The sequence below is a fragment of the Perissodus microlepis genome, chromosome 20 (genome assembly GCF_051167445.1).
Source record: "Perissodus microlepis isolate ML-2025 ecotype Zambia chromosome 20, ASM5116744v1, whole genome shotgun sequence".
NCBI classification, from domain to species: Eukaryota; Metazoa; Chordata; class Actinopteri; order Cichliformes; family Cichlidae; genus Perissodus; species Perissodus microlepis.
In genome coordinates, this window is record NC_140480.1 from 16,480,065 (window position 1) to 16,489,315 (window position 9,251).

Genomic DNA, 9,251 nt, shown 5'->3' on the forward strand with positions numbered 1-9,251 from the left:
TAATGCAATGGGACAGCACTGACCTGATAATGCCCTTCTGCTTGGCTGCAACTTCGAAAGCAAAAACACCAACAGTAGCATCATTACTGTCTGCTCTCCTGTTCGCCTCCTTCTCTTCCTCGCCTTTTTAACTCCATAGTCGTGACAATATGGGCTGATTATGGAGAACAAATATACGACTAGAAGTGCAGGTACACCAACTCTACCTCTACCTAAACTGAAGTGGAAGAATATTTGCATGATATGCAAATTATCCTGTATTGATTTCCATCCATATACACATGGTTTGAATAAACACATGCAAGGGGAAATTTAGAGGGAAGTAAGTCCATGCAGTACACCAGTACACAGTGTGCTTATGGTAACATTTCAGAGAAAATAGGAACCTGATAACATCCAGCAGAGCAGCAGTGGAGCCTTTTACTCCAAGTCACAGTTATCATAAAAGGAGGATATGTATATTTATATACTACACAACCATTCTTAAACCTATAAATATCCATTTTGTCCAGATCTCCGTCTTAGTGTTGTGTGACACAGTTGTGAATAAAGCAGTTTGTGTTTTCCTTGATTCTGATTGGTTCTCTGACAACTGACTTGTTGAAATGCATTCTCCTTTAACAGCTTCACTTCCCCTACCTGATAAAATCACCTCTATTTCAGTTCAGCTATTTAATTATTGTAAGGGGAATACAATAAGCAACATATTTACATTAATTGTAACCTTAATTTGATCTATTCAGTAATGCCACTGTGGCATGCTTGTTTGATGCAAAAAGCATCCGCCTGCAGACATAGACACACACAGTCATCATGTATGCGTCAACCTCCTGCCCCAGATCTCACAGTCATACTAGCATACGTGACCTTGCTGCCTCCTGTTGGTGAAAGAAGTGACCTAGAGAGTAAGTCAATACTGGGTATAAAAGGCAATTAAGAAGATGCCACCAAATCTGTTTGACTGTCTGCACTGCTTTGAAGTTCAACTTTTGACCTTAGCTAAACCTTTCAAGAAATGATGGAGGGTGCAGGAGGGAAAGTACCGCATTTGTACTGTGAACCACAAGAAAGGATGAACAGTCTCAGAAACAAACATGCCACACATAAACCTAATTACCAACTCTTAAGCCAGATAGAGAATAGAGATTAGAGAACTTCAATTATCCAAGCACTTGGCAATCACGGGACACAAGAACCCCCTTTTAAAAGAAAGACAGGCAGTCAACCACTAAAAATGACATAGGAGGTTAAAGGAAAATATCATACAGAAACAGACAATCAAAAACTCTGAAATGGTTTACCTGAAGGCCAAAAATATATATATTTTTTTCTCCAAAATCATTCACCTACAGCTGGAAAAAATGAAGACAGCTCTAAATGCTTTAAATGTATTTAAAAGTAAACAGGCAAAGACACATGCTTAAATCTGTTGAAATGTCTAAAAAGACAAAGTTTCTGTTCTGTCTCTGTCGCTACTAAAAAACTCCTTCCTTTGACTCTACATTACTGACGTTCATCTGTTAATATGTATTTGGGGAAAATATCAGTAAATCAGGCATTTTCCAGGAATTTCTCTCTCACACCATTTCTCAGAACTAAACGACTGTTTACCACTGACTCATTATTTCCTGTTAAGAAATAATGTGGGTAACATTATGAAGTTGCCTGCTTCTCATTTCAAAGTTATATACTTTTTCATGGATTTTATTCTTTCTTTTCTTTTTTGTCTTTCTTACTTCTGCTTCGTGTGGATCCAGTAATGAACTACTAACTGGTACATGTGTTATATTCTGCAAAGGCAGATGTGTACATGCTAGCCCCTATTAGGATGTATCAGTTGAAAACTTCACTTTTGTGATACAATTAATTAAATTTGCTGTATTGTTTTGGACAAATACATTCATATACTATGCTACTAATACTAATATCTATGTTATAATTAGTTTTTTCAAAGAAACTACAAAGCAATTATGGTGAAGGGGGTGTGATAAAAATAAGACTACTGAGAGGCAAGAAGAGCCAGAAATAGAGATGGTAATTAATCCTCTGAGGTCTAAACTGTCATCTGTGATGACCCCAACCCAAGCTCTGAACACTTGCTCTGTCAATATGTGTGGAAGACAAGAAAAAAGTGCTTAAATACATATGCAAAAAAAATGTGTGTGTTAGTTACAATAATTACTTTTCTTGCCTCATAATAGCCAACACTTTGGAGAACAAAAATAACAAAAGTTTGATATTTTATCACGGGGTTAGGATTAAGGTCCTGATCTGGCCCCATCTGTTTCTGTGAACTGGGTCGGACAATCTTGTTAAATTAAGCTGCATTAGTTCTGCAACACGCTCATCAGCACAGAGGCTGAACTCCCTGTGAAACCACTGTGGTGTTATTAAGCAAAATGTCATGTTCCACATTTGGTACACTCTATGACTTTACATTGTACATCATTCAAACTGCACTGTAAAACAGCTGTGTTAACAGATTAAATAACTGACACGAGGCATCAGCAAACAGCTTGTTTCTGTTGTGCTAACGTGTAAGAAACACAGACGTGCAGAGAAGGTGCAAGCTTTGATGAGAAGTGCTTATAGGTCTGTTGTGGTTTGGCAGAAACTAAGTCAGCAGTCAAAGCCTAGACACACAGGAACATTATGACTTTACTTCTGATAAGCTCTGAACTAGAATGCAATGTTTTAAAATGTACAGAACAGTGTCCACATGAAAATAATGACTACTGTGATACAAATCTGATCGGCTATCAAAGTGAAACTGAAAGGAGGAACATCTTAAAGCATGTGCCAAGGAATATTAACTTGAAAACAAGTGATCTAATACTGGAGCTGTGTATAAAATCACATTCATAATTTCCTACACACAGTGCCAGTGACTTCATAACACTCTTTCTGTCAGCTGGATCTTAACCAGGCAATATGCAGAACAGGGATTCCACATCAGAGCTATTCTGTCCTGTAATGAAGAGAAAAACCTTCATGTTGCAGAATTAAGATACTTAAGTAAAAGACTTGATATTTTAGGGAATATGCTTTCCTAAATATCACTAAACATTATATTATGTGACCTAGTATGCTGATTTTCAGCTCCATGTTTTTATTCTAGGACTCTACTAGATACCCAGAAACACATTATTTATAGTTCATTGTACTCCTTATTTATAGTTGTAGCGGGGTTCTCTCCTAAACTTCTCCCGAACAAATGCAGGCGTAGTCAGGAAGCATTCAGTGTGGGTAATTTATTCTGCCGGCCTCCCAGGTGCACAAAAGATTATTTACAAAGAAAATAGGAAACTAACTTAAGTCAACACAAAACAAACATCTATATACAAAACACAGTCTGCATGTTACCCTCTCTGTAACATCTCACTGAAAAAACCCAGGTAGGCCCTGACAGCCTTCTTTTATACCCCATGGCCCCTCCCACTAGGCATAATAGTCATCTCTTTATTATTTCTTTTACCAAACACTCTTTCCCCCTCAGCTTATTTCCAGCTGTATTCCTACAATACATATATGTATATACAGACATTTATGGCCAATTCCAGGCAGCCTACAGTGTTTCACAATAACAAAAAAACAAACAAAAAAAATAATGCAATTCACGTTACCTTTCAAGCGCGCGCGAACCCACTATTTGAACCCCAGAGCACCATACCATCGGCTTGCATAACCCCCGTATAATCGGCGATCACAGCGAGTCTACGCGACCGGCTTTATTAAAGGTAAGTGGGAAAATATGTTGGCCACCCTCTGCGCCGCTCAAAATATACCTCTCACCCCTTTTTGTTTATCTGCCCAGTCGACGAAAAGACGCGCAGCCACGGTAATTGTAAAAACTAATGGTGGTGGTGCGTGTATGCGCCCAGATCAGCTGTCTGCGGCCCGGGACGGTGTAACTCCGTCACAATAGTATACTTCAGAAGTCTAAAAAAAAGATTTGTGATGGAGGCTGCTAAATGTGAATTTAACCAAGAAATTGTCTACAAAACCTTTCCAAAATTTGGAAAGTTAGACATCTTTAACATATATCATTGGCTTTCTCAGTGGATGAACCTTTTGTCATCTGGATGACAAGCAGGCAGCACTTTAATTATCACAAAGTCAAGAGGGAATTTCTCACATTAAAACTTTGACAGTTCTACTAAGTTATTACTTTTGACTCTTATCTATCTGCTGATTCCTAGAATCACCACATTATCAAGTCAAAATTAAAAGAAAGGACTGTACTAGGAACATGACAGATAACGTGCTACACACTTCTTGAGAGAGTGTGTCAGTAACTATTGAGCAACCAGACTGACAGCTTCCAAAAAGGTCTATGTGGTTAATTGTGGGGATCATTTAAAGGTCACAACCTACCTGAGTATCGCTGCTGATCATATCAATCCCTTCCTGGCCACAGTGGACTCAGCAACACTAACAGACGGATGGATACTTTGGAGCAACATAATCCACAAGCAACATGCATATGTGTCACAGTGAGAGCAGGCAAAGGACAAACACACTCTCACAGTCGAAACAAGACTTAAGCAGAGAAATTAGCTCACATTTTTTAATTTTTCATGTGATTTGTCTTCATCCTATATCATTCATCATAAAAAGTTTCATTGTGCATTCCTTCATATCATTATTATTGTTATTATTACTCTTGTTGTTATTATTATTATTAAAAAGCTTCTTGGACTCAATAGGCAACGCAAAACGTAACAGCTTTTTTTTGTAGATTTCCCTACACCTTAATAAAGATTGTATGCATTAAAACATGACCCAATACACCTACACCAATCTGTCTTTGATAAAATAATAAAATTGCCTCCTTACGGACTTCCCGTGTTGCATGTCTGCATCACACGAGCTCTTGAAACGCACTCTTTCCGCCTGTACCGCAGGTGTGTGTGTGTGTGTGCGTGTGTGTGTGTGCGTGTGTTCGGATGTCTGGCTAAAGCAGATCTTGTAGCCTCACAGGAAACAAAGCGTAGGCGAATACACATAGGACTATAAATGGTGATTCACACTGTCTACACATGCTTCTAAGAAAGGCACTCAAGGCAAACAAACCCACCGGAAGATGCTTGTCTTGCAATAATCAGCCAAATCGGCGCATTTTTCATTAAATGAAAGACACGTGGGAGCGACGTATATGTGAGGGGAATGATTTTTGATGTGTGACAATTCAAAAATGTATCCGCATTAATGATTTGCTGATTTCTTTTGAATTATTGGCTCTGTGAACATTGAAAGCGCATCTATATATTACAGTAGGCTATTTGCTACAGTGCAGAATTCAGTGACAGAACATGTGAAGGATGAATGAGACCAAATGCGACTGATTAAAAAGCCATTTGTTCATTTTAGTCTATGGATTGCTCAAAAAACCCTAAAAAACAGACAATGTGTGAAATGTTCGCGTATTGCTATATGAACATCTTGTAGATTGCAAACTAAATGCATTTCTTGCCATCATTTTAGCTTCGGACATGTGGATACAGGGATATCACTGCTGCTGATGCTGAGCGGCAGTCCCCGCCATATAGTCGACACCGGTGTATGAAAATAGGCACGCTTACCTTGTAAATCAGCGCTTATTAGTTCACTTCTTCCCATATAATCTTCTGTCTATAGTCTCGTGTAGCGAAAAACTAGCTGCAGATGTGGTGCACTGACTGCAATGCTGCTGCTTAGCGATCCTCTTTTATGGAGGCAGCGGGATTTAATCGCGGTGTGGCCACTTTTAGTATGGGGGATGTTTGGTGCCGCCATAAAAAATAAAATAAAATAAATTAATTAATAAATGAACAAATAAACACATATGAGCAAAAATAGAGTATATTACGATTACGCATGCATGTTTATTCATTTCTTGTCTTCTTCCTTTTAGTATTAAATTGTGTTAGTCTGAATAAAATATCACTGTAAGATATGTATGTAAAAATTACAGTAAATAACTGTAAAATGGCAACGGTAAATTAACATTAAATCAAAAAGAGTAAATGATTGTAATATGCATATTAAATTTCTGTAAATTGAGAAACAGTGATTTGCTTTTATTTTTACACTGCTAATTAGTTGAAAATATATTAATTTACAGTAATATGGCACATTGTCTTTGAAAACAACAGGAAAAATCTGTAACATTATCTACAATTGATCACCCTACAATTTACATAATAATTCTGCATGAATGACAATCTTTCTTAACAATTTACAACTGTATATTAATTACTCAAAATGTACCGTACTTTTAATTTTAACAAAATGTCAAAACATTGTTAGAATTATTGTAAAAATTACAGTGATTTTCTTTAATATTGACAAGCTCAGACTTTTTGATAAAATAGTATATCTTAAATACGATCAATTACTAAAAATAAAAAATATGTATATTTCTTTAAGTTCTACAGCCTCACCAAGTATACCACAGCTATTTACAATGAAAAAAAAAGTGGCATAATTAATAGCAAAAAGCCATTTTAGTAAGTAAGTAAGTAAAATTTATTTATATAGCACATTTTCACAGATAAAAATCACAAAGTGCTTCACAATAAGATCAGACATACATACACATAAGTTAAAATTAATTAAAAGCCAGTTTGTATAAAAATGTCTTCAGCTGCTTTTTAAAGGGGTCAGTAGAGTCTAGACAGTGTAAAGACAACAGCAGAGAGTTCCACAGCCTAGGTGCCAGTGCCTGAAAAGCCTGATCCCTACGTGTTTTAAACCTAGTACGTGGGACCACCAGTAGCCTCTGACCTGAAGACCTAAGTGCTCGGGATGAAGCATGAGGTTTCAACAGGTCAGAGATATACTGGGGAGCTTCACCGTGCAGAGCTCTAAAAGTTACAACTAAAATTTTTAAATGAACCCTAAAATTTACTGGCAACCAATGAAGAGAAGCCAAAACTGGAGTAATGTGTGACCTCTTGTTTGTACCAGTTAAAAGTCTTGCCGCTGCATTCTGTACAGACTGAAGGCGATCCAGAGCTGATTTGTTGAGACACGTAAAAAGACCGTTACAATAATCCAAACGAGAAGAGATAAAAGCATGAATAATCATCTCAAGTTCTGCCTTTGACACCAGTAGTCTGAGTTTAGAAATGTTTCTTAAATGATAAAAACAGTTCCGGACAAGTTCTTTAGAGTGTTTCTCAAGAGACATTGAACTGTCAAATATAACACCCAAGTTTCTGAGACTCGACTGAAATGAAGGGTCTAAAAAACTGATATGCTGCCTAATTTCTGAGAGCATGTGATCAGGTGCAATAATCAAAGTTTCTGTTTTATCTGCATTTAACTGAAGGAAATTGTCATTTAACCATTGTTTGATTTCTGACAGACAATTATTTAAACAAGACAATTTATAAAACTCAGAAGCTTTGAAAGAACAGTATAACTGAATGTCATCAGCATAGAGATGATAAGAAATATTATTGTAACGTCTGATAATTTGGCCTAGAGGGAGTATATACAGCAAAAAGAGAATAGGACCTAAAACCGATCCTTGAGGTACCCCAGAAGGCAGAACTGATGTTTCTGACAACACATGATTCATACAGACAGTAAAGGATCTCTCAGATAGATACGACATAAACCATTTTAAAACAACACCAGTAATCCCAAACAAGTCCTTCAGCCTATTTATCGTGATGCTGTGATCAACAGTATCAAAAGCAGAGCTGAGATCCAACATAACCAGAACGGTGTACTCTCCAGAGTCTGCTGCCATCAGAATGTCACTAGACACTTTAAGCAAAGCGGTTTCAGTAGAGTGCAATTTGCGGAAACCAGACTGGAAAATGTCCAGAAAATTGTTCTTCTCCAAAAAGTTGTTAAGTTGTTCTGCAACTGTTTTTTCCAAGATCTTTGACACCAATGGCAATTTTGATATTGGCCTGTAACTGCTTGGAAGAGATGGGTCCAAATTTGGTTTCTTTAACATTGGTTCACCAATAGCTTGTTTAAAATAGCTGGGAACTGAGCCAGTATAAAGAGAAGTATTCATTATTTCCAGAATACAGGGGCCAATAGAGTCAAACAAACTAATGAAAAATGATGGAAGAAGTACATCAAGGTGGCTTGAAGTCAGTTTCATTCGACCAAGCAGAGCACTGATGTTCTGTAAGGTAACAGGAGTAAAAGAGGACCAGGTATCAGAGGTAAGCAACGTGTCAGTGTGATACTGAGAGGATGATGGAGAAATATTATAACCAACTACCCTGAAAATAACACCGTCTGTGTGCTTTTACAGTGTTTTTTAACCCTTTAATGCACATCATGAGTCACAAGTGATTGTGTTTTAATCTTCCTTATCATTGCAAAAAAAAACAAAAAAACATTCAGATTTAGAATGTCAGGGATTCATCAGTTAACTTGGTTTGATCATTAAACATAATTTTTCTTATTAGTTAATTGCTTACTCCTCTCCTCGAACTTCCACCATTCATGTCCATCCGTTTATGACCACTGTGTACCAATCTTCTGTTGACTACTTCCAGCAGGATGATGGACCATATCACGAAATTGTGATCATGTCAAACTGGGTTCTTAAACATCACGATGACTTCACTGAAATTCACCATGTTCACCAGATCCCAAATCAAGGGCACCTTTGGGATGTGGTGGAACAGGAGATTTAAATCATGGATTACCCACTGTTCAGTCTGTTTGCGTGTGATACCAAAATTAATTGATCAAAATGAAATACCAAAAAATAATGAAATAACGCTGATAAAATAATTGGTGTAGTTTGCAAGGTCAAGAGCAGTCAAAGAATGTATTATAAAAGCTGTAACAATCAGTTTCTTTGAAAAGTTTCATTTATATGCACGTTTTGGAGACAATGCATCACGTGTTTAAACCGTTACCTCTAAATAAAAAAAAAATTAGAGGAGGAGGGTACTATGTTGTCAGAAATAGCTGTCTGACTATGAAGTACTGCAACAGCAGAGGGCACCAATACTCCTTGGAAGCGTGTATTTCGCCAAACCAACGAAGAAGAAGATAGCGCCACTTCGATCCAGACTGACTCAGCAAGTAGTGGTGTGCGATACTGCATATTTTGCTATCGATCCGATACCAAGTAAATACGGGCCAGTATCGCCGATACCAATACCGATACCGATACTTTTCAATAAATAAGGTGGATGCCTCATTGAATTGCTAAATCGCAGTTAATTTTCATGACCTTAAGTGTTTTTTGTGATTTTTCCTTTTGTATTATTAATTACTTAAAACCCAGG

At 37.2% G+C, this 9,251-nt stretch overlaps 1 protein-coding gene across 3 annotated transcripts in view; it reads right to left on the bottom strand.

Annotated features, from left to right (window-relative positions):
* Positions 1 to 5,750, bottom strand: part of slco4a1 (solute carrier organic anion transporter family, member 4A1) — a 31,710-nt gene extending 25,960 nt beyond the window's left edge. For 2 of the 3 annotated variants that reach the window (XM_084916908.1, XM_084916909.1), the window contains exon 1: positions 5,583 to 5,750. The gene's annotated coding sequence lies outside the window, so the exon portion shown is untranslated. Of the gene's footprint in view, positions 1 to 23; positions 2,850 to 5,582 lie in introns of those variants that run through there. The other variant, XM_084916910.1, reaches the window with a different exon arrangement.
* Positions 5,751 to 9,251: the final 3,501 nt, after the last annotated feature.